Here is a 27,150-nt window from a genome sequence, read left to right as displayed (position 1 = left end):
AGGAATCTTCCAGGCTCAGATGGGTCCCCACCTCTCTTCCGGCTTCAGACGAAAAAAGGCTAATTCTTCTAGCCTACGTGGAATCTTTGTTGGCTCAAGGCGCCGTTATCCATGTTCCAGTCACTCAGCGAGGCATGGGAATCTACTCTCCTCTATTTATGGTCCAGAAAAAGAGCGGGGCCTGGAGGCCAGTCATAGATCTAACTCACTTGAACAGTTTTATCAAAAAAGAAAAATTCAAGATGGAGACATTATCAACAATTCAACAATCTGTTCAAGCAGGGGACTGGATGGTCTCCATAGACCTCAAGGACGCCTATTTTCATGTCCCAGTTGCATAAAATTATCAGCAGTATCTCCGCTTCTCCGTGGGCGAAAGCCATTTTCAATTCACATGCCTTCCCTTCGGGCTATCAACTTCTCCTCGTGTATTTTCAAAAGTACTGTTGGCAGTGGTGGCTCTTCTGAGAACCAAAGGGATTCGTCTACATCACTACCTAGACGACCTTCTGTTGTTGGCTCAAGACAAGGATCAACTTCTGGTACACAGAGAGCAGGTCATCTCCACCCTACAGGAATTCGGGTGGATCTTGAACTTGGAGAAGAGCCAGCTGGACCCAGCTCAGCGGCTGGTGTTCTTAGGGGCCCTATTCAACACTGTCAGAGGCACCATCTCATTACCAGAAAATAAGTTGTCAGTGGTCAGGGACAGAATCCGTCCAGCCCTCTCTGTCTCTCATGTCCAGGCTCTCCAGTGCCTGAAAATTATAGGCACTATGGTAGCGACAATTCCGTTGGTGAGGTGGGCACAGTGGAGGATGAGGCCCTTTCAGAAGGGTTTCCTTCATCAATGGTCAGGCAACAAAACCCAGCTGATTCGGATCACCCTATCCATGAGGAATTCCCTTCCGTGGTGGCTCCAACGGGAAAATTTCTGCAACTGCCATTCCATTCTCCCCATCTCATGGGTCACCATAACAACGGATGCCAGCAACAGAGGCTGGGGCGCCCACTGTCTGGCGGAAGTGGCTCAGGGCACCTGGATTCTCCCCTCCAGAAGGACGGTGTCAAACATCCTGGAGTTAAGGGCAGCCTTTCAAGCTCTGCTAGCCTTTCGGCATCTGATTTCAGGAGCCTCGGTCTTACTCAGGCTACACAATACCACAGCAGTAGCGTACATAAGAAGGCAAGGGGGTACCCGAAGTCTATCCCTTCTCCAGGAGGTGGAACCGATCATGACCTGGGCTCAGAGGAACCTGAAGGATCTGACAGCAACTTATGTTCCGGGGATTCAGAACGTTCAGGCAGACTTTCTTTCCCGGATACTTCTGGACAACAACGAGTGGTCTCTTCACAAGGAAGTGTTCAACTGGATCCTGACGATGGGGCTCTCCCCAGAAGTCGACCTGTTTGCCTCTCCCTGCAACAAAAAACTGGAGAGGTACTACTCAAGGTACAGGGATCCTCAAGCCTACGGGGTGGATGCCTTGACGGTGGTTCCACAAGGCCTATGCCTTTCCACCAACTCCTATCATTCATCAATTCCTGAGGAGATTCCGGTCAGAGACAGCAGAAGTGATAGCCATAATCCCTTATTGGCCCAACAGACCCTGGTTTCCGCTTCTGATGCTCCTCAGTGTCAGGGATCCAATTCCTTTACCATCCAGACCAGACCTTCTGTCTCAAGGGTCGAGATTACATCCTTGCCCGGATCACCTGCGCCTAAAGGCTTGGTTTTTGAAAGGGGACGGTTGAAGGCTTTAGGCTGTCCTGAAGAAGTCATTCCCACTCTTCTTAGTGCACGAAGAAGTAGTACCAACCGGGTATATGAGAGAATTTGGGCGAAGTTTACAGATCACTTGTCTTCAAGGTCTAGTTCCTGTAATACCCTGACAGTCCGGGACGTTTTAAGTTTTTTACAATCAGGATTGGATATCTCCCTTTCGGTTAGTTCTCTCCGGGTCCAGGTATCAGCAATTTCAGCTTTTTCTGGAGTCGCATGGGCCAATCATCCCTTGGTCCAACAATTTTTCAAAGGAGCAGTCAGGCTTAGGCCACAAAGGAAGCCTAGATTCCCCAAATAGGACCTTCCATTGGTTCTAGATTTCTTCTCTCAACTTGACAAAACGCTCTCAATCAGGGAATTAACCCTTAAAACCTCTTTTCTGGTAGCCATAACTTCGGCGAAGAGAATCTCCGAAATTCAGTCTCTAGGTGCAAAGGAACTTTTTCTCACCTTCTTTCCAGATAGGGTAGTCCTAATTCCGATGTTGGGGACAAATCCCAAGGTTACCTTTGTTTTCCATGAAAACCAGGAAATCACTCTTCCTACCTTCAATTCTGATGGAAGTCCGGATCCACATCCACTCGATTTGGGAGTTACTCTAAAACAATATCTGGATGTTACAGCTTCTTTTCGTCAATCTGATTTCCTCTTCGTGTTATTTAACGGGAAAAATAAAGGCGCTAAGGCCTCCGTTAGATCCATCGCTGCTTGGGTGGTCCAGGCAATCCAATGGGCTTATAGAGAGAAGGGCTTGGCTCCTCCTGAGGCGGTTACAGCTCACTCTACCAGAAGTCTCTCAACCTCATGGGCGGCTTTGCGTCATGTTGCGCCTGATGTAATCTGCAGAGCGGCTTCCTGGTCTTCAATTCACCTTCATGTCTCACTATTGTGTTGAGCCAGCATCTTTATCCTTTGTTGATTTTGGTTTAAAAGTCCTGTCGGCTGACAGTGTTAAATCTTTTGTTCAGCATTTTGCCCACCCGGGTGTGTTTGGCGAGTTATTTCCCACACATTGCTGCCATGGAGTCTGTCAGGAAAATGGAAAATTCCTATCAAAATACTTACCGTAATTTTCCTTTCCTGATGGACTCCATGGCAACAGGAGTTCCCTCCCAAATGGCTGGAGTAGGCTAGTTACCGAACATGGCTAGGGAGCAAAGATTTATGGGAGTAGTGTCCTATAGGGTAGTAGAGGCGGGACTTAACCCACACGTTGCTGCTATGGAGTCCATCAAGAAAGGAAAATTACGGTAAGTATTTTGATAGGAATTTTCAATTTTTTTCAAAAATTCCGCTCTTTTTTCGCTTATATCGCAAAAAAAAAAAAAAACGGAGTCATGAATAAATACCACCAAAATAAAGCTTTATTTGTGCGTACAAAATGATAAAAATTGAATTCGGTTACAGCGTAGCATGACCGCGCAATTGTCATTGAAAGTGCGAGAGCGCTGAAAGCTGAAAATTGGTCTGGGAAGGAAGGGGGCGAAAGTGCCCTGTATTGTAGTGGTTAAAAAATAAACTGACACTTTCCATTCAGGATAAAGTGACAATGTCTTTGCAAAGCCTCCCCCCCCCCCCCCCAATTCCACTGATATCTTGTCGGTGCTCCCTCAATGCTCCTTCCTCCATTGCAGCTGCATTCCCCCTAATGACCAACACAAGTAGACTGAATGGTAGTGAGGAATTTAGTGGTCCCTGCAGAGCCAGAAAAAGCTGTGGCAAGGTGAGTATCAGTGGGCAGAAGCAACAGGACTGTGACTTGGCCCTGAATGAACAAGGCAGCAGTGTTTCTTTAAAGATTTATTATCATCATCATTTATTATTTAAAAAAATTACCAACAATTCCACAAAGGTAATAAAGTATAAATCACTGCGTGTAACAGAAATTAACATTGAAAATATTACTTTTTAGTTTTTTAACAACTGCCATCAGCTTACCACCTACCTACCACAAATTGGCAGCATATACAAAATGGTGCATAATCAAGCTCCATTATGTCCCAATTAAGATTTCCAAAAAGAATGAGTCACTGCTTTACATTATACTATTATGATTTCAATAACTGCTATTAAGCAACCAGCTACAGTTTGAATAACACTGGTCAGTATTTTATAAGGTCTGCAATGGCACACTTCCAGTAATATATCAAATGTTACACTCAAGGTACAATAGGGTGCAGAAACACAAAAGCTGCTAAAATTTCAATTAAGATGAATTACTACATTCCTGCTTCAAGTGACTACCAACAATTATTAGTCTGGCATACTGTTATCTCAAAATGAGGCATTATTGAAGCAAGCAGTGTAACTATTTGAAGTTTTGTGTTGTACCATGCTATTATCAATGGTTCTGGTATGCACTAGCAATATGTGACTGAACAATGTCATGTTCTTAGGTTACTTTTTTTACACTATCTACAACTTTCTCTAGCTTTACAATTAAAGAGCTCTGAGTTGTCAGAGAAAGTAACGAAAAATCCTAAAACAGGTGGAATCCTCCAGGAGAGGTTTGACCTTTTCACAAATGTAGGCACATTTACCTTTACCATTATAGTAAGGTAAAAGGGTGGGTGCATTTCCTTTGACGTAGGAGGATCATGTGTGACTTTTTTTTTTTACGCAGAAGTTATTGAATTTGCTGAGATATTTGCTGAGATATGTGGCAGACTGGTTGCTTTCCTGCCCAGAAATAATTCCAGACCCTATAACATCCTCTCTTGAATCTGTGGAAATGACTGCCATTTTGTTGGTCCTGTACCAATCCTACACGTTAAACAAAACCCCATACTGCTTAGCATTAACTCTTAATACAGAATCTGAAAATGTATCTTACCTCTATAACATTAAGTTGCCATTAATTGCACAAGCGAAGTTTGGTTTCATGAAGGCTTCTGTGACTGCAAAAGGAGTCCAAGAGACAACAAGATATTTTCCAGGTTCGAAATTACAGTTGGCAGGGCTTCCGCCTCCAGAGCTGGAGTGGAGCTGCAATTAGAATGGGCCCAATCTCCCAAATATGGAGCTGGAGCTGACATTCTGGAGCTGCTATTTTCAGTTCTATTTCTCATTACTGTTATAGATTTGAAAAAATCATAGGTCAATGTTTAATTCATTTTGTAGCAGCGGATGTCTGAATAATAGAATGAAGTATTACTTAAATATATTCATTACTGTTAGTTCCCTTGCACACCGGCGTCATAATTTACTAATGTTTAACTCAGGGACTTGTGATGCCCATGCACAGGGGGCAAAAAATTGCATATAAAGACCTGAGTAATGTTGAGCACAGGTGAGTAAAAGGTGTGTAAGTGTATAGATGAGAAAATTCTTCCTCATTGCCAGTACTGTAATATACTCACTTATACTCGCATAAACACGTGTGAGTAAATTACTGTACTCAAATAAATAAAAAATTCTATTTTGTTTTACTGCTCTGTACTCATTGCTGTATTACTGATCTTTACTCAGCTGTGTGCAATGTCCCATAGACAACAATGCATCTCATTTCAGATCAGTAAAAAAAATTCAGCATTTTTTACTCCCATTTGCAAAAGGCTTAAAGTGATTGTAAAGTCTCTTTTAAAAAAAATAACAAACATGTTATACTTACCTTGTCTATGCAGTGGGTTTTGCACAGAGCAGCCCAGATCCTCCTCTTCTCAGGTCCCTCTTTGCTGCTCCTGGCCAGCAGCTTCCTATGGGGGCCCCCAAACCGAGTCACAGCTTCATGTGTCCATTCAGACATGGAGCCCTGACCCGGCCCGCCCCCCCTCTCCCCCCGATTGGCTGACTGACTTTCGTTCACAGCCGCAGGGACATATAGCATTGCTGCTGTGTCTCAGCCAATCAGGAGGCGTATCCCGGAAAGCATGGACATATATATGGGGGGTTTGGGGTGTCTGAACCCCCCCAGAGCAGAGTTATGCTTGTTAAAAAAGGGAGCTTTGCACTTGTCCCCGTCCGGCCCGTAAATTATCAATGGACAGGAACAAGGCAAGCTCCTGTGTCAATCCAGCCACTACCACTGTCACCCCCCTCCCCCCTTCCCTTCTCTCTCCAGGCGGGGTGCTCTGCTGACATTTAGCGCTGGCTCAGGCAGGAGGTGGGGCCCTCTGCTGACATTTCTACTTAGGCTGGGCCCTCCGCTGACATTTAGGGTCGTCTCAGGCAGGGGGCGGAGTGGTCCGCTGACACCCCTGCTCACCTCGGGTAGGAGGTGGGGCGGTCTGTTAACACCACGCTAGGCTCGGACAAGGGGCATGGGCGCTGATGGGAATGGCTCGGTCTACTGACTCGGTGCACACTGCGCGCAGCAGCACTGCACAAATTTCAAATGTACTGCAAGGAGGGAGAGCTGGAGGAGATCAATTCCTGCCCTCAGTGCTCTGAACTGCACCAGAAAATTAAGGTCAGTGCATGACAGCTCCATGCCACAGACTACCCTGCCATCTGCTGAAAAGACTCTGCAGGGGGTCACCGATGTAAGAGGGGAGTAGAGATCCTAAAATAAGGGTAATCTGTTTGCAGACTCTGGTCATCTCCTGCAGTCAGTCTGCAGTCTCTATCTCCTGTAATCCGTCCACAGTCTGATTATCTGCTGTAATTTGTCCGCAGTCTCTGGTCATCTCCTGTAATCCGTCCGCAGTCTCTGATTATCTCCTGTAGTCCATCAGCAGTCTCTGGTTATCTCCTGTAGTCCATCAGCAGTCTCCGATTATTTCTTGTTGTTCATCCACAGTGCCCTGATTACATTCCTAGACTTCACCCTGTGAGGAGATGCCGCTGATCGGCTCTCCGCTCCTCACACTCTGTCAGTGTGAGGCGAGGAGAGCTGATTACTGGCACTTCCTTGTTTACTTGTGACCGGCTGTGATTGGAAACAGCTGATCACATGGTTAAAGAGCTAGGGAAGCGTCTCTTTCCATCGATTGGGGTCGCGGCGTGTCCTAGGAACATGCCGCAGCCACAATTGCCGTGCTGCACGACCCGCGTGAGCGGGCGTTATGAGACGCCATCATATGATATGAGTGCCATCATTTGACAGTGGGCAGGTGGCAAGCAATTAAATAACAAACATTTTGTACTTACCTGCTCTGTGCAAGAGTTTTGCACAAAGTGGCCCAGGTCCACCTTTTCTGTGGTCCCCCTAGGGTGCTCCTAGCTCCTCCTCTTCATTGAGTGCCCCCACGGAGAGCCAATTTCCATGGGGCATGCTCCTGAGTCCTGCTGCTGTGCTAATTGACACAGACAGCAGGACTCGGCCCCACCCCCCCAGCTCCCGTGTTACTAGATTTTATTTACAGTAGCGGGAGCCAATGGCTCCTGCTGCTATCAATCTATCCAATGAGAGCCCGAGACAGAGGCTGGAGCTGCTGGGCTCGTCCTTGATGCTGGAATGATCAAGTACAAGTAAGAAAAAGGGGGGCTATGTGGAACGGCTGCAGGACGGGTTTTTCACCTTAATGCATTCTCCTTTAATTTTTAATAAAGGACTTTTTAAAAACTGTATGTGTGTTTTTATTTCATTTTGACACTTTTTTTGGTGAATGAGTAGGGATACAATGTTCCCTGGCAGCTATTTACCACACTACAATCCTTGGTAGCCCTCCCCCTCCATCAGAATCATGTTATGTGGCAACCATTGTTGACATTATGTTCTCTGGCAGCTATCCCACCACTGTACACATTTCATTTTCTTGTGTATCTCTCACTCTTCACAATGCACTACACCCTAGCTCCATCTTTTTTCAACTCAGTAACTCAGAAATATGAAAGAGGGCCAGTGTGACAGGCAATAGGCAACCAGGAAATATCAGAAATGGCAGCCTCCAGGTTTCTCCTGACAGGTTTACTTTATAAAACAATGTTACTAAGAGACATAAGGAGGCCCTCCTTATGAAACAGTCAACTGCTTTGTTGCCATGCTGATTCTTTGGCTTCAAAACCTGGAGGTACGCCGACCTGCAACAAGCATGCAACTAGCAAAGTCAAACTTTCTGAACAACATAACTATTTAATGCCATTGGTTCAACATGCCATCCAGACAACTAACATTTTCTAAGGATGTAGTTGCAGTGATAAAATACTCCAGTGTTTCCTGAACAGGTGTTACCAATAGCCAATTTAAAATATTATAAGACCTTTATAAAATGTATATTTTTTGTAAGGTCATTGCATTAATGCCCTGTATCAAGTTTTACCAATACAGGGATGCAAAGGTGTTGTGTGCATTCCTGTGACGGCATTCTTATTGTTGTCTATTGGGACAGCTGCTGCTCCCAATTTGACATCTGTGCTGGTGCACAGCCTCAAATGCTTGTGAATCCCCCTGCCGGTAAACAAGAATGTAATGACTGAATATACAGTATGTAATTAATGTAATGCTCCGTGTGAATGAGGCTTAAAGAGGAAGTAAACCCTGATGAGTTTACTTCCTCTTTCATTCCCTGCAAAGGCAAAGCATAATGGACTACTGTGCATCGCATAGTAGCCCATTATGTGTCACTTACCTGACACAGGAGCCAGCGAAGTCACCGCTGTCCCCTGTAGTCTGCCGCATCCATCTTCTCGGTGGGTCTCGCAGCTCTGCCGCTGTCATTCGGCGAAGCCACAATTATGTCACTCCCGTGCATGCGCTTCGTTATCGAGGATGCCACGCTCAGTGCGCCTGCGCGCCGCTGTCTACGGCGCATGCGCCGTAGACAGCGGTGCCTATCTTCGGGCAAATATCTCCTAAACCGTATAGGTTTAGGAGATATTTCTTGGACCTACAGGTAAGCCTTAATCTAGGCTTACCTGAAGGTCAAAGTGGTTTGTAAGGGTTTACAACCACTTTAATGTATAAGAGAATGTGGTCCACAGACTGCATATATGGCTATACTGTATTCTGCATGAACAAGTATGTAAGGTAAAAATTTCTAAATACTAAATTACAATAGTTTTTCAGAAACAATCTGCACATAAATCACAATTTTATAACTGCCTACTGCATTTAAAGTAGTTGTAAACCCTCCCCCACAACTTTCTCCCATGTAAATCAGCATAAAAAACCCTAATGAACACTGCTTGTAGATATCTAATTACTTGCTTAGTATTGTTATAATCCTTTTTGTTCTTTAGAATGACATCACTGAGCATGCCAAGATCTCCCCTGATTTACGGCACACTCTCTATGTGCTTATCTATCTGTTATCAGGACTTCCTACAGAACACCACTGATATCCCAGGAGACTTCATGATCACTCAGAGCTTCCTCCTACACAACCATGTGACCATGTGACCTCACATGCAGTGTAAAGCAGGGCATGGGACAGCATTACTGCAGACTTATCAGCTGAAGCTGATAGGAGTCACACAGGCAAACACTAGGTAATCAGCACAAGTAAATACTATGAAATAAAACAAGTCAGCTATGAACAGGGAAGCAGGGTTGCCATAGAAACGTTGGATTGAGAAGGAGGCTTGGTTAATAGTACAGGAAGTGCTCAATGTAAGGGTGGAAATACACTCCACGGTGGACTCAGAAAACAATACTTAAGCTGGCGCTGCCTAACCCCTGGAAACAAGTTTTTTAAAGTTTCTTTAAACAGTAAGTAATATGCAATTTGGGCTATAGTTTGATAATTACTTATTATAATGGACTAAATGAAAAGAAGCATGAGAGTGGGAGAGTTTACTTCCTCTTTAAATTACTATTTGAAAACTAATATTACAGTGCTGGCGATTGTGATGTTCTCCGTTGTTCAAGATAATTACGAAATATGAACATACCAGGTTATAAAACACGCAAGGATAAACTCTTAATTCACAGTTCACACACACACACAATTATTCTTGATTAATTTAACCACAATTTGTGTCACTGGTTTCAAATACAAACTTATATTCAACTGATAATGGATAAAATAGTAGTCTCTTATACCACTAAATAGCTCTTTCCTGAAGCACAGAAGTAATGCATTTATTCAAAAAGCTTTTCTTTCTGTTAAAGGTTCAGAGTATAATACAAATAAAAGCATGAGTAAAAGCAAGGTTTACAAATCATCTGCAGTCTTTCGTTATATTGCATCTACATGATTGCCAGAGGGGTGCTTCTGAATCCTCAAATAAACTGATACTTTCTAGAACTGTAAGAAGCCTACTTGAATAGTAATTTTTCAGTTTGTTATTTTCAGGCAAATTTTCCCTAAGAATAACGCAGCAAAATATTTTCAGTCAGTGTAGAGTTTTGCATTCAATATACCATTTATATTTGTATATAAAATATACCAGATGATTTCAACTTAAAAAAACAAAACTGTATTACACCAAGGTAAGTTTGTTTTGAGACCTAGAGCCACCTTTCTTCCCAAGGTGCTTTCTTCATTTCACTTTACCTGGGGCAAGATCTTATTATCTTTGTATCCTGCAGGGGTGTCCCGTTCATTATCCATGCGTCCGACCCCTTTAAGGGTGCTGGGCGCATGCATTACAGTGGCTGGGGTGTTTTTTTGAAGCACCAATTAGAGCCAGAGGCCTTAATAGGCTGCAAAATAGGGTGGACTCTGGGTGCAGAACATTTGCTTGCCACCCCCCCAAAAAAAAATTGCCACCAGCCGCCACTCATGTCCTGCCATGTTAAGGCTGCCAACTCAGAAACATAATGTGCAGAATTAATGGTGAGGATAAAAGCTACCATGCAAGTGAGAGCAGACAGAGGAATATCCCCGACAGGCTCAAAGGATGATCTCTGAAAGACCAACAGGACTAGACCGAGATCCCATTGAATCAAGGGACAATGCGAGTGACACCCTGTACAAAGGCCTTCACTATTAAGTGGAAAGCAAACAGCCTCTAAAAAAGGACTGATGAAAGTATTTCCTGGCATGGAACTTCTATCCTCACCACAAGTTAAGTAAGCCGCCCAACTGTGATGATGGTCCTTGTGAAAGATACATTTCCTGGGTTTCAGTTATAACTAAATCTGATAGCCTTGAGCCTCAACAATCAAGCTGGTAAAGCTGCTAAAGCCAGTGACTGAGAAGCAGGATCATAGGCTGACATACTGGGATGGAAGATCCAGGTGATCTGCGAAGGCCCACAGAGAGTCTTCCAGAAGCCTCACAATAGTCAAATACCATGATGGCGCAATGAGGATCACTGGAATTCCCCTTCCTCTTGATCCTGCAGAGAAAGCGAGGAAAGCGGAGCATCCACTGTGAAGGCCTGGGGATCCCTGGTCCTAATGGCAAATTTGTCCAATTTGCTCTTGAACCTAGAGTTCAAGAGGTCCACAACCGGCATTCCCAACATGCGACACAGAGCCCGGAACACCTCCAGGTGAAAGAACATTCTCAGGGGTTCAGACACTGAAAATTGAGGAAGACCACCTGCAAATTTTACATACCAGGAATGCACTTGGCGGTCAGGGCCGGATCATGAAGTCCTGTTCAAGCCAGAATCAGATGTGCATTGCTTTGACCTGCATGATTTCTGGTATCCACTTGTTGCTTGATATACTGTGGCCCTGTCTGACTGAATCTATGTCAGGTGACCATGAAACTGAAATGTCAAGTTTTAAAAGTACAATCAAATTGCCCTGAGTTTCAGAACAATGATTGAGACCTGGACATCCTCCTATCATGTACTAAGAAAGTAGCCAGAATTCCAGGCTTACAGGCGGACATTCATTAACGAGGCGGAAAGGTGTTCAGCCATTGAGATGCCTCCGTAGGTGAAGCGAAAAACCGTGTGGATTCTCTGTCCTGCACCCGAAGGCGGGCTGGAAATAGCATGCTATATTTAATGGCTTTTGCTCAGAGAGCTCGCTTCACGTCATGGAATGATTTCCGGAGCTTGTGGGTATCAACCGAGAAGTCTGGAAAGAACATCAGCCACGCAGCCTCATACCGTACATCCTGCATCCTCCGGGCATCCCTCAGGATCAGGCCACGATCTCTAAAATTGAGCAATTTAAAGATAAAGGTGCACGGTGGGGAGCCCGGCGGGCCACGCTGTGTTGGCATTCTGTGAGCCCTCTCCACCGTGAAGAAGGATGAGAAGGCAGCCTGGGGGAAAAGCGTGCGGAGCAGCCGCTCCATGTATGCAGTCAGGTCTGCACCCTCCGATCTCTCGGGGAGACCCACGATCTGCAAATTATTCCTCTGGTTACAGTTCTCTGCATCCTTGGCTCTAGATTCCAGGGAACGTACTCTCATCTGCAGGGTATGCAAGGAGGCAGAGTGGTCACGGACAGTGTCCTCTGCACCGCTTATCCGGCGCTCAGTTTCAGACACCCACTGGCGAATTTTATCAAAGTCTTGTCTGATTAAGCCAACCTCGAGCTGAACGGTGTCTATCTTGGTGGTGAGAGTCGAGAGCGAGGATTGACAACCAGTAATCACCTGCATCAAGGCTGCAAAGTTACTCTGCTCCAGGAGAGCGTGTTACGGAGACTCCATCTGAGACGCCATGCTGTGTGTGCTGGCTACGTGTGCCGCCGCCCCGCTAGGGGGTAGGAGGGTTTTTAGAATGTTTTCCTGCTTTTGTGCCTTTGATTTGTTGTGGGTTCGCCTCATGCCTCGCCAAGGCAGGTTCCGGGGATATCGGCAGGCTTCAAACAAGTCCCAGGGCAAAAAAACAGGATAAATCCCCCCGATGATAGCAGAGCTCCTCAACCAAGCGTCCTACTCCGCCACCATCTTGGACACGCCCCCGACTCAAAATTAGTTTACGGATTCAGATCAGGCAGCGATTGCGATTGGTTGCCAGATGTTACAGTGTATCATTACCGCTCACTGACTGGCTGCTAGAGGTTACAGCACACATTATGGCTCCCTGTTATTTTCTAGAGGGTACAGCAGATGACTTCTGCTTGTTGATTGGTTCCTAGAGATTACTGTACATCAAAACTGCTCATTGATTGATTGCTAGAGGTTACTGAACATCTATACCACTCAATAATTGGTTGTTAGAGGTTACTGCACATTATTACTGCTCACTGATTGTTTGCTAAAGGTTACAGCACATCAGCTCCTCACTGCCTGTGGCATCATACTATTTTTAAGATAGGTTCCCCCTCCAATTTGCTTACTTTTGCAGAACAGGCTGATGTTAGGCTTAATGACCATGGTTGTAGGCAGGACTTTCAAGCATGCTCCTTTTCCTCCCCAATGGGCAGCATTCAGCAGAAGTGATGGTGGATGTGACCTCAGAGGTACATGATATACATATGAATGCTGCCTCTATTTACATATCAATGCCGCGGTCCACAAATATTTGCATATTATTGCCACCACTATTTACATACCAAGGCAGATTATTTATATTTAAACACCGGGTCTGCAGGTTAGTCATCTGAACATGGCAATAGGGCAGAGCTGGGCAGCAGCAATAGAAGTTTACACAGATAAAGGGACACATCACGGGACTAAAACTTCAAGGCATAAGGGAATTTAAACTGGGATAGTTGGCACGTATGAGGCAGCTGCTTTGGGCCCCACTACAATGATGGGGCCCATGGCAGCTTCCCCTTTTGCCCTGCCTTAAAGACGGTCCTGGAGGGGCTGCTGCACACTGAATGTTTTTTATCCTTATGCATAGACTGCAATAAGATAAAAAAAAAACTTCTGCCTTTAGAACCACTTTAAGCTTGGACAAAGAAACCTGGAAAGTGATTGGTTACCATGCACAGCTGCACCAAATTCTGTGTGCACCGGTTTCAGTACATCTCCCCCACTGGGTGAAAGCTTGATTGAACAAGCTGAAGTTAGAAGCTGGCTACTATGCACAGCTGCACCAGATTCTGTGTGCACCAGTTTTAGTAAATCTTCCCAACCTTGTCAACTAGGATGGAAACAGTATCCTTCAGTTTAGGAGAAATGTCTGTGTACTACTCCTCCTCTGGCAGACAAAGCACCGTCCTCATATTTCCATCTGGAAGACAAGGGCAGACAAAAGAAAGTCATGGGGAGAATCGGCTGGAGAGGATGCGGGGACTTGCATGCAGCCTCTATGATCTGAGGCCTCCAAAACGATAGTTTTCTTATAAACTCATACATAGCTATAGATAAAGATATGTATGCGGTAGAAGGTTTCCCTTAAGGGGAGAAGTTGGTTCCAGAGGGGGATAGTGACCCAGCATGGGGGCAATGGTTTGGACTGGCGTAATCAGAGTCCTTAAGGGAGACATTAGTTACATAGTTAGTCAGGTTGAAAAAAGGATATATGTCTATCTAGCTAAATTGTAGCTATTTACTGGTCGAGAACTGGCAGAGCCTGCAAACCCAGACCTCTTGAGCATATGCTCCATCATGTGTGATGAGGGAAAATCCACAAGGGATATTGATGACCTTTACTGCAGTGCAGCAAGGGTGCCTATTCTGTAACAGTCACTCCAGACAAAGGGGTCCAGTACAACTAAGGATTGCTGTGCTTTAAGTCTTTGTAGGCAGGGAGCAGAGGAGCAGTTGGTCAGTGCACAGGTCAGAGAGAAAATGGCAGACACACACCATACAGAAGAGCAAGAGATGGACCAAGGCTCTGGATGTGTATAGCACCTGGGTATCTGTACTGATGTAGCTTACCCATATTCAGAAAGGGGCCTGACCTACCCAGTTCCTGACAGCCTTACATGTCAAGTTGCATGTGTGTTTTGTTAAATAAGAAGGTAAAAATACAGTAGCTGTATGTATTTACAGTATCTCACAAAAGTGAGCACACCCCTCCCTTTTTGAAAATATTTTATTATATCGTTTCATGTGACAACACTAAAGAAATTACACTTTGATACAATGTAAAGTAGTGAGTGTACAGCTTGTATAAAAGTGTACATTTGCTATATCCTTACAATAACTCAACACACAGCCATTAATGTCTAAACTGCTGGCAACAAGAGTGAGTACACCGCTAAGTGAAAATGTCCACATTGGACCACCATTATGTTCCAGGGCTGTCTTAACCCTCTTGGGTATGGAGTTCATCAGAGCTTCACAGGTTACTACTGGAGTCCTCTTCCACTCCTCCCTGACAACACAGAGCTGATGGATGTTAGAGACCTTGTGCTCCTCCACCTTCCATTTGAGGATGCCCCACAGATGCTCAATAGGGTTTAGGTCTGGAGACATGCTTGGCTAGTCCATCACCTTTACCCTCAGCTTCTTTAGCAAAGCATTGGTCATCTTGGTGGTATGTTTGGGGTCGTTATGTTGGAATACTGTCCTGCAGCCCAGTCTCTGAAAGGAGGGGATCATGCTCTGCTTCAGTATGTCACAGTACATGTTGGCATTCATGGTTCCCTCAATGAACTGTAGCTCCCCAGTGCCGGCAGCAGCATTCACGCAGCCCCAGACCATGACACTCCCACCATCATGCTTGACTGTAGGCAAGACACACTTGTCTTTATACTCCTCACCTGGTTGCAGCCACACACGCTTGACACCATCTGAACCAAATAAGTTTATCTTGGTCTCATCAGACCACAGGACATGGTTCCAGTAACCCATGCCCTTAGTTTGCCTGTCTTTAGCAAACTGTTTGCATGCTTTCTTGTGCATCATGTTTCAAGGAGGCTTCTTGGGATGACAGACATGCAGACCAATTTGATGCAGTGTGCGGTGTATGATCCGAGCATGGACAAGCTGACCCCCACCCCGCAACCTCTAGAGCAATGCTGGCAGCACTCATATGTCTATTTCCCAAAGACAACATTTGGATAGAAAGCTGAGCATGTACATTCAACTTCTTTGGTCGACCATGGCGAGGCCTGTTCAGAGTGGAACATGTCCTGTTAAACTGCTGTATGATCTTGGCAAATTGACACTGCTATACAAGCTGTATACTAACTACTTTACATTGTAGCAAAGTGTAATTTCTTCAGTGTTATCACATGAAAAGAAATAAAAAAATATTTACAAAAATGTGAGGGGTGTACTCACTTTTGCAAGATACTATATATTATTATTATATGGGATTTATATAGTGCTAACAGTTTGCACAGCACGTTACAATATGAAAAGAGACAGTACAATTACAATACAGTTCAATACAGAATGATTAGGAAGCTTTGCTCAAGCAACTTGCAGTCTAAAGGGGATGATCTGATGGAGGCTTCTGAAGTTCAGTTTTAAGGTGGAGGTGGGGTAGGCTTCTCTAAATAAATGGGTTTTTAGGAATTGCCTAAAGGCAGACAGGGTAGGGGCTAACCAGACAGATTGGGGTAGAGAGTTCCTGTGGATGGGGAAGGTTCTGCAGAAATCTCGGAGGCGAGCATGGGAAGAAGTAATGAGGAATCTAGAGATCTTGGGAGGAGTGGAGTGGGCGACAGCTTGAGAGGAGGTTGGTGATTTTGCAAGGGGCAGTATTGTGGTTCTCTTTCTTATATATTCATCTGGAGATATTGGTAGTTGATAATAAATGTTGCAGGGAAAGATGGAATAAAAAAAAACGTGGGTTCTTTTAAATGACCAGACATTTACAAAATAGAGGACAGCTGAGCTAATGTTTACAAACTCTTCATAATAAATGCTGGATTAGAAACATCTGCAATAACATCAATTCACTAAGGTTTTTAAGCTATGCTAGATTTATCACAGACCAACTGATGTACCCTGAACAACAAAATTTGTACTATGACTGATCTGACAATATCTTACAGACAACATCAACATTACATTTCTATCTGACATGCACATGATTTATTAATCACTAGGCGCTGAGGGCCTCATCCCCACAACCCTTGGCCGGTGGTTGTGGGGGTCTGCGGGGGGGGGGCTTATGGGAATCTGGAAGCCCCCTTTAACAAGGGGACCCCCAGATCCCGGCCTCCTCCCTTGTGTAAAATGATAACGGTACCTCGACCATTTCAGAAAAAAAGTGTGAAGATGGTAAAAAAAAACACAAGATACGGCTTAGGACAAGTTCTTTTTTTAAAAGAAAGTCCATTCATCATCTCCTTCTCTCTCTCCAGACGGATCGAGAAAAAAAAGCCACACGCCGCCACCGATCTGCCTCCATAAGAGGCACCTGCCGTAATGACTGGCCTCTCAGGTGACAATTCTTTTATAACTGAGGGCGGGGCCACACGATGACCCCGCATCCCTCTGACGTACAGGGACATTCCTATGGCTTATGGGGGGCAGGGCCAGTACTTTTAAATGACTTTTTTTCCTTTAGAAATGTCCCTTTGCTCTCGGATTGTAAACGCGGGAAAAATGTGCCACTTTACAGGCATACTATAGACAGTAACGGTGTTCGCGCGTTCGAACAAATTTTTTTCTTGTTCGCATATTCTGCTGCGAACCAAACCGGGGGGTGTTCGGCTCATCCCTATTCATGGGGGGTGTCGACTTCAATGACCAAATGCTTGAACCCTACCTTGCCACAAGACAAACATACCAGTGGTATAAAAAAAGTTCCAATTTATTTGTTTAATTTGGCGATATACAACAGCTATATTATCTATCACAACGCCACTGAAAACCCCAAATCCTTCCTTGGCTACCAGGAGGAAATCACTGCTGCCCTTATATTCCCGAATGGCCCACCAGAAAACATTAGATCCAATGTGATTAGCAGACCCTCCGACCACCACTTTCCCGATAAAATCCCTAGCAGACCAACAGACCAAAAACTTCAGAAAAAATGCCAGGTGTGCAATAGAGGAGGAGTTAGAAGAGACACCAGATATTGTCCCCAATGTCCTTCCCAACTAGGCCTCTGCACACTTGACTGTTTCCGCCGTTACCATACTTCACTAAATTATTAGTGAAGTATGGTGAACATAACTCTCACTTCCTTCCATTTACCTTCAAACCCCTTATGCCTCTACTTGCTCTGTAATTGACACTGGCCTGTTATTCGACTACGCTTCTGCCTACCGATTCTGTTCATACCTCTGCCTTATCTGGAACTGACCCTGGCTTGTTATTCGACCACGCTCCTGCCTACTGATTCTGTCCATACCTCTGCCTGATCTGGAACAGACCCTAGACTGTTTGACCATGATTTTTGCCAGCCTCTTGGACTGATCTTGTACCCTGCCACTGGACTAGTGGTATTAATAACTTCGGGGTCTCACATATGTGAGGGGCTCCATAATTCTTTTTCTGGATGAAGAATTTTTTTTTACATTTGTTTTCTCATTCTTAGATTAGGGTCTGGAGACTCTGAGACTTCAAGGAGATTTGGGTGGGAGAAGCCTCTGTCCTGAATGAGGCCCTACTTCTGCCTGCTGCCTGTGGGACCTATGCCATCATGCCTCTGCCTGTCGCATGAATGGACCACACCACATGGATCATTTTCCTACCAGGACCAATCTTTTGGCAATCCTGACTGCCTGCCCTGACCCTGGACTGTATATGGACAGTATCCTTGCCTGCTGCCTGTACTGACTATGGACAGTATTCCTGCCTGTTGCCTGGACAATTGCGTTTGCTGACCAAATCCCTGCCTGCTGCCTGGACCGCACTGTGGACAACTGCGCTACTAAAACCACAGGTGATCTTTATTTGCTCCTGTGGACAACTGCGCTACTAAAACCACAGGTGATCTTTATTTGCCCTTTGCTCAGCAGAATGTATTTTGGGGTGTAATTCTTGGTATGTGTCCTTAGAACACCTAACGGTGTTCCTTGCATGTTGGGCCTCTGTATGTGGCCAGGCTGTGTAAAAGTCTCACACATGTGGTATTGCCATACTCAGGAGGAGTAGCAGAATGTATTTTGGGGTGTAATTTTTGCTATGTAAATGCTATGTGTTGGAAATATCTTAAAAAACTTCTGAAAAAAAACGAACCGTTCAAAAGACTCATTATGCCGCAAAGATTATAAATTAGGGGTGTTAGCTTTCCAAAATGGGGTCACTTTGTGGGTGTTTCCATTGTCCATTGTCCTGGTGCTCCAGGGCCTTCAAAAGTGTAATAGGTAGTCAACAAGTTAGATGTGTCATTTATGCTCCTAGAACACCTGATGTGCTCCCTGCATGTTGGGCCTCTCTATGTGGCTAGGCTGTGAAAAAGTCCCACACGTGGTGTCGCCATACTTAGGAGGAATAGCAAAATGTATTTTGGGGCATCATTTGTGGTATACATATGCCATGTGAGAGAAATAACCTATTACAATGACAAAAAAAGTAAAAATGACAACATCAAAAACATCATCATGCATCTTACTAAATACCCTGGAATGTCTATTTTCAAAAAGGGGGTCATTTGGGGGGTATTTGTACTTTCCTGGCTTCTTCGGGTCGCAAGAAATGAGATAGGCCACCAGTACATCATGTTTGATCAATTTTTTATAATTTGTACCACAGCTTGTAGACTCTCTAACTTTCACACAGACCAAATAATATCCACTAATTTGGGTTATTTTTTACCAAAGATATGTAGCAGTATAAATTGTGGCCAAATTATTATTATTTTTTTATTACAGAAACTAAGAAAACTGCGTTTTTTTCAAAATGTTTGGTCTTTTTTCATTCAGAGGTCATCAAATACAACCAAAAGAAAGCTCTATTTGTATGAAAAAAAAGCACAAAAAATTAATTTGGGTACAGTATTAGATGACTAGTAATTGTCATTCAAAGTGTGAGAGCACCGAAAGCTGAAAATTGGTTTGGGAAGGAGGGGGGATTAAGCGCCCAGTAGGCAAGTGGTAGCTGTTGTATTTATGGTATACCCTACACAGATGTTAACTGTGTGAGCAGGACTACTCCAACAAGACTGAATTTTGAACAAACGTCTGCCCTATTTGTAAGTGAAAAAAAAAAGATGGTCACAGTATGATAACGGTTAAGAATGCAGGAAGATCCTAGCTTATGTGTCACAGTAATACACAGTCTTTGGTTCTTAGTAAAAACTTATACACTCAGATCCCTGAAAATGGTACGCAATATAATGTCTGTTTCCATCAGAGCCTAATCACACAGGTGTTTTGTTTCATAACACAGTTTCTTTGGTGTAGAAAAGGAAAACAGCTGCTAGCACAGGAAACAAAAATAAATAAATAAAACCTGCTATAATAATGTCCTTTTCTCGAAGTTATAAAAATGTGGTTACTAGTTCCATCTGCTTTAAATTCATTTAACTGTCTGTACAGTCTCAGTACTGAGAGTCACTTGCTAAAGGGTGAAATGGTTTTAAAAAATTGTAGTTTTGAAGCAGTTTCTCTGAATAGAAGAGTATGCAACTGTTTTTTTTTTACTTTTGGATAGAATAGGGAATGGTTAAAACCTGTCAAGATTTTTTTTGTTTTGCCATTTGTATCCCTATGCATTCGGGATATATGACCTGTGTTCTGGACACAAGTCCCTGAGCACATATGGCCCTAAATGCGAGTACCACCCGATACAGCATCCAGCTGGAGCATTTTTTAACCCTCTCATAGACTTTTGGAGGCTGCAGGCAGTGGAGCTGGATGCTGTGCCTGTGCCTCCTGGGTGCACAAAAAATTCCAGGATTTAATGCATAGGGTCTAAATGCCCATTGTCTATCAGGCCTTATACCATTTGAGTGTAAATATTTTGCACTAAAATTGAGCATCAAATTTAATCTAATTTACTTAAATCTGCTCTTGCAGTCAGGAGAAACAGTAGTATGAGAGAGCACACAGAGCATACAGCAAAAAAATTCCACATCAGGAGTTGCCAAATACAGTACATTAGTAATTGTACACAAAGCATCAGTTTGTGGACATACGCTTTCAGTATAATCATGAATTTCCATTGTATCTTGTGTGGTGTATTCTATTTCAAAAGCAGGAGGTTGAGAATTACATAGAAGGGGGGTGCATGCGTGGCGTCTAGCTGTGCAGACATGCACAGCTAGAGCTCTGCTCCATAGGGGAGAAGAGCCGCTTCAATCTAAATTGGAAGATTATGAAAACCGGGCCAAGCGTTCCACTCTACGTATCAGGGGAATTCCTGAAACGGTCATTGATTTACAATCCACCATAATGTCATTATTTCAAGAACTTCAACCAGCTATCCTAATTGAACAAATGGAATTGGACAGAGTACAGCCCCTGCAGCTAAAAAAGCAGATGGTCCCCCCACGATATAATCGCAAAATTCCATTATTATCGGAAAAAGAAACAACTTTCGGCAACCGCCAGAGACAAAAAAGTTTTAAATTTTCAAGTTTACAACTACCAACTGTTTGCTGACCTGTCTCAACTAACCATATCCAAATGGTGTGCAATGAAACCTCTGCTAATGGAACTACAATGCCATAGTATCACTTGCCAGTGGGGTTTTCCATTCTCCATTAGTTTTCTCCATCATGGCTCCAAATACACCTGTAGATCTACAGTAAAACAAATCCTTCCAAAGCCGCACTTGGTAGAACCTTCACCTAATACTACTTCGACTAGTAGTAGCTCAGCCTCCTCCTCATCTACCAGTAACTCTTTCCAAACCAGGAGGAAAAATGGAAACGATCAATCCCATAAGAGAGGTTGCTTTGCTTCCCCTCCTCTGGACCAGGAAGACTCCATGGACTGACAGCAATCTCCACCGCAAAATTCTTTGCATTCTTGCATTTACTCCGAAAATAGCCTTTGCTAAGTCTTTGATAGACTACTCCTTAATCGAATACGGCCTAGTATTAGAATAACTTGCTATGCTGTATTATCTCTCCTAATAGTTCCCTGACTTACTACTATAAGTATTCCTATATTCCTTATGACCTTTTACACCTCATAGCCAATTTATATGGTCCATTTTCAATGTCTGATTATAGTACTTGCTTGCACGGTACATGTGATCCAAACATGGAAAATGTATATGACATACCCATGTTTTCACGAATCCAAATTTTTGGTGACCTAATTATATATCCTATAAATCTCATTGACTTACCTAGCTCCAAACTATCATTATATATCCTGAAATAACTTGGGCCTCTTTAAAGGCCAAAGGTTAACTGTTTATTGTCAGATGTTATATACAGTAACTACTTGCTAAAAGGCTCATATGTAATTTTCTTCAGCAAATAGTTTGTCTATAAGTCACCTCAATGAATTTTTACTGTTCTTTTATCATAACTTAATTAGTTAATTCTCTTTAATAGTCTCAGGTTGATGTAGCCCCCAAACTTCAGTCATATCCTCATAGTTTCCCACATCCTTCTCTACCTTTCCCCTCCCTCATTCCCCTTTACCTCCTGACCCATTCCCCAATCTTAATATCCTTAGTCCTGCTTTGATTGCTCTCATATGCACCTCATTTTCCAATCTCCCCTCCCTAGACTTAATGTAAATACTGGCACAGTTATTTTATGCCATGCGGCCTAAGCACACGTACATCGTAGATAACCCCTCTTCAGTAACGAAAACTCAATTAGATAAAGCCCATCTGGCTTATGATCTTTTTTGTACAGAAACTGTTGATAAATCCTTCAAACGTTCTACCTTTTTTATGTAATCTATCAAATCAGGTACATACCTGGCACACACTCTTAATTCATGAAACATATCATTCAAACCAATCCTCTTGAAATTATCAATAGTAACACCCTATTAAAATTGTTCACAAATTTCACTCCCATCTAGCCTCTTTGTATGAGGCACCAAATTAATTAAATTCAAATGCAGTTGACACCTTATTTTCTGGCATAAACCTGCCAGAACTATACCATGCCCAAAAAAGTCTACTTGAAGATTCCATCACGGCAGCAGACATAGCTAACATTATTAAAGAACTAAAGATGAATAAAAGACCAGGTCCTAGGTAGGTCATCCCTACCCACTAAACGCATAATAAAAGATTTTCATGATGCTCAGTTGATAGATGTATGGCGGCTCCAGCACTCCAGGAGAGGGACTACACTTTCTACTCCACTCCCCATAAACTATACACAAGAATAGATTTCTTTTTGGTGCCACATGGTCAGTTACACGCCATACGGGAATCCACAATAGGTCTTAAGACATGGTCCAACCATGCCCCTATTACAATGACCTATAAGCTGTCGGACAATCCCTCCTCCAGGACACGCTTCTGGCAACTAAATGACAGCCTTTTGCAGAACCCGGTAGTCTTGGAAGAGGTGACTAGAGAATTTAAATTCTACTTCCAGACTAACACAATGGCAGAGTCTGCCCCAGGGGCAGTATGGGAGGCACACAAGGTGGTTGTTAGGGGAGTTTTTATAAAACATGACGCACGTATTAAAAGAGAGAAGGGCACTCAACTAGAGAAGCTCCTAGCCAATCTCCACACCACTGAGGTGCGACACAAAACCTCCCTGGATCTGATAGTGGAAGCTGAACTTGCCTCTCTGCACAACCAAATTAATGAGCTCCTAAATTATGAGGCAAAAGCTGCACTACAGAAATGCCGGCTCATATCTTATGAGTCCAGAAATAAATGTGGATGCATTTTAGCTAGGGCAGTTAAGGAAATCAGACAGCAGATGTACGTCCCGCAAATTAAGACAGCACCCAACACGATAGCCAATCTGCCATGGTACATTGCCAACACCATTAAAGAATACTACATTGACCTATACAATATCCCAACCCCTACTAACAAGCAACCTCTGATCGAGGCATATCTTGCCCCTGCCCAAATCCCCACACCGACACCGGAAAGTATATCAGAATTGGAAGGCCCAATTACAACTGGCGAACTGGAACTCACACTGAACTCCACTAGACCAGGTAGGGCCCCAGGACCGGACGGCCTTACCCTACAGTATTATAAAACACTGTTTCCATCCCTTAGCTCTCATATGGCATCCTTTTATAATAAATTAGGAGACATGGCAGCATTCTTTAACGACACGCTGCGGGCACATATCACGGTCATACCTAAAGAAGATAAAGACCCCACAATATGTAGCAGTTACCGGCCGATTCCCCTTCTTAACACGAACCTTAAATTATTCACCAAGATTGTAGCGACCCGACTAGCCCACCATCTACAATCACTGGTTCATTTAGACCAAGTAGGCTTTATCCCCACTAGAGAAGCTAGGAACAGCACAATTAAAGTCTTAAACCCAATACATTTTGCCAACAAAACTCATACGCCCTCAATCTTTATAAACACAGATGCCGAAAAAGCCTTTGATCGGATTGACTGGGGCTATATGCTCTCCGTCCTTAGATACATAGGACTTGGGGAAACTATGATGAGATGGATTTCTAAAATTTACTCCAACCCCTCCGCACAAGTTAAAGTAAACCGTTAACTTTCAGACCCCTCTTGATTAAGAACGGGACCAGACAGGGCTGCCCGCTGTCACCCCTCCTCTTCGCCCGATCTTTAGACCCACTTCTGTGTAAAATTAGACAGAACCCGGACATCCAGGGGATTACGATAGGAGAGACACAGTACAAGGTCTCAGCTTACGCAGACAATCTGCTTTTCTCCCTAACAAACCCTGTGATATCTCTCCCGAACCTCCTTTGTGAATTTGACACATACGGTACTATTTCTAACCTCAAAATTAATTATAGCGAGTCGGAAGCCATGGGAGTAGGCATACCCAAATCAAATATGCAGACGCTACGCACCAACTTCAACTTTAAATGGACAGAGACTGCCCTGAAATACTGGCACCCATGTACCAGCCAACCTCAAGCACACCTTTCATCTGAACTTCCCCCCTCTACTAAGTAGAATCCGATCCTTACTGGAGTCGTGGCATGGAGGGCTCCACTCGTGGTTTGGCAGGTGCAACCTTATTAAAATGTGCATACTACCTAAGTTCCTCTACTTGCTGCAGGCCCTCCCGATTTTTATTCCAACAGAATTTTTTAAACAAGTACACAGTCAGATGTACAAATTCATATGGGCAAATAGAAGACGGAGGATATCCCGTTCCCTACTCTCACTGCCAAAACTAAACGGGGGACTGGCGATCCCCAATGTGAAGAAATACTACCAAGCTGTACAACTCGGTAGGATTATAGATTGGAACCGACATCGAGACCTGAAATTGTGGACACACCTAGAACAGGCACAGTCACAAATACCCCTGCAGGGCACTGCATGGTGCTATGAAAACCTCCCAGCTGAAACTAAGAACCAACCGTTGATAGGGACGACACTTCGTGTTGGATCCCAAATTTGTCTCACACAATCTCTATCCACACCAAATTCACCTCTATATCCTATCATACAAAACCCCAAATTTCCCCCAGTACTTGACCCTCAGACTAGAATTATCTTTAATGCCATAAATTGTACACAAGCAAGACATTTTGTACAGAATAACTCCTGGCCTGCTCTGGAAGCACTTAGAAGTGAGACTGGTACCTTTAAACTACTGTTTTGGACAGCAGTACAACATTTTCTAGCATCTATCCCTAACTCACAAGACTTTGACAGACCTTTCACCTCTCTGGAGACGCTTTGCTAGGGAGAGGAGAGACTCCCGAGGACACTGTCCATAATGTATAACCTCCTGACGTCCCCGAAGGAAAACACATCTCCGCTATACCTGAGTAAATGAGGAAAGGACCTAAATTGCACATTTACCTCCAACCAGTCTCAACGCGTAATAGCGCTAGCTCTGAAATCCTCAATATGTACGAAAGTACAAGAAACCAATTATAAACTTATGTCAAGGTGGGATATGACCCCACATGCCTTGCACGGACGTAGGTTGTTCTTCCTGGACCTGAGGCCCCAGACTGTGTATTTACTGTCGAGCAGGGCCATTAGCCCTTCATTGACAATTTCTGGAGGTTGGGCTGCGGGTATACAGTGACCTAGGAACTTATGCATGCCCTTTGTCTGTTACCCTCTTGTATGTGACTGTTGTTTATGAGGATCCCCCCCCCGTTATTGAATGTTGATATACATGTTGTACCTATTTGTTTTTTTTTGGTTTCTATAAAATCTATATTTGCAAAACAAATAAAAAGACCAGGTCCTGATGGATATTCGGCCTTATATTACTGATCATTTACAGAAACCCTGTCTCCCATTTTAGCCGAAGCTTTTAATGTACTACTGGATGAATGCTCCTTTAGACAAGAATCGCTAATGGCCATTGTTTGTATGATCTCCAAGACACCTCTTGTAAAAATGATCGCCCTATTTTACATTTAAATTTCGATATTAAAGTCCTAGCAAAAATCTTAGCAAAGTGTCTTAACAGAATCATAGGCAGTCTGGTTCACAGAGACCAAGTGGGCTTCATGCCGACTCGCCAAGCTGGTGACAATATACATTGGGCAGTTCTTCTAGCACATATCGCTTAAACTCGCCATATCCCTTCTTGCTTTCTCTCCCTTGATATTAAGAAGGACTTTGATTCTGTATCCTGGCCCTACTTACATTACACTTTACAGAAATTGAGTTTTGGCCCACATTTTATGAAATGGATCGGAGCACTTTATGTTACTCCTAGAGCATACATAAAATATGCACATTATAAATCAAACTCTTTCAATATAGAGAGGGGTATACATCAGGGATGCCCACTTCCCCCCCTTGTTTTTTGTCCTTTTAATAGAAGCCCTAGCCCAACAAATCAGAATAGACCCAATGATCACCGGTTTAGAGACAGGAGGATATTAACATAAGCTTTGTGTGTTTACGGGTGACATCTTGCTGTTCCTGTCATCTCCTCAAGTCTCAGGCCCTGACCTCCTGCCCATTCTAAACAGGTTTGCAACATTTTCTGGACTCTCAATTAATCCCAAGAAATGCTTGGCCCTTAACATATCCCTCTCTAAGTTGGAAATAGATTCAGCAAAAGTTGTGCTTCCATTTACTTAGGCTGAGAAGTCAATTCCTTATCTTGGAATTCATTTTACAGCCTCTTTTTCAGATCTCTTCTCAGCTAATCTTGAAACAGATTACAAATCATCTGACACAATGGTCTCATCTTCCATTATAAAGGATTGGCAAGATTAATGCAACAAAAATGACGATACTGCCAAAACTATTGTACCTGTTTAGAGTTTTACCAACTCCAATCCCTTCATACTACTTAAGACTAGTGCAGAAAAGGTCAAAGACATTTGTTTGGGGTTCCTCCAAACCACGTATACCCTTACACGCATTTCATCTCCCTAAAACCAGCGGAGGCCTCAGTTTCCCCAATTTTGCAATCTATTATAAAGTTGCGTATATATTGCCAGTCTCTCCAAGTACCACGCAACACAGGAAATCCCTTTATTGGTGATCATAGAAGCATCAGAATGCGACCGTCTCTCAATCTCAAACTTATAATGGCTTCACACCAAAGATCGTAGAGGCTTGTGTAATCCCGTTACTAAACATTATCTATTTGTTAGATATTTTGAGTTAATATTTTAAGTGATAAAAGTTTCTGAACGAAAAATATATGTATGAAACATATATGAATTTATGTATGGTAATTAGTGATGGTCTTTGAAGGTCGCAGGGACAGAGGACAGAGAGATATGGTTTTGC

General features: G+C 43.6%; 1 protein-coding gene across 3 annotated transcripts in view; it reads right to left on the bottom strand.

Moving 5' to 3' along the window:
* PSD (pleckstrin and Sec7 domain containing) overlaps positions 1–27,150 on the bottom strand; it is a 711,875-nt gene that overhangs the window by 161,320 nt on the left and 523,405 nt on the right. The window lies entirely within an intron of this gene.

Source organism: Lithobates pipiens, unplaced genomic scaffold (genome assembly GCF_037356315.1).
Source record: "Lithobates pipiens isolate NorthernLeopardFrog02 unplaced genomic scaffold, aLitPip1_a1.2 Scaffold_25, whole genome shotgun sequence".
Lineage (NCBI taxonomy): Eukaryota > Metazoa > Chordata > Amphibia > Anura > Ranidae > Lithobates > Lithobates pipiens.
This window is presented reverse-complemented; position numbering and strand designations above follow the sequence as displayed.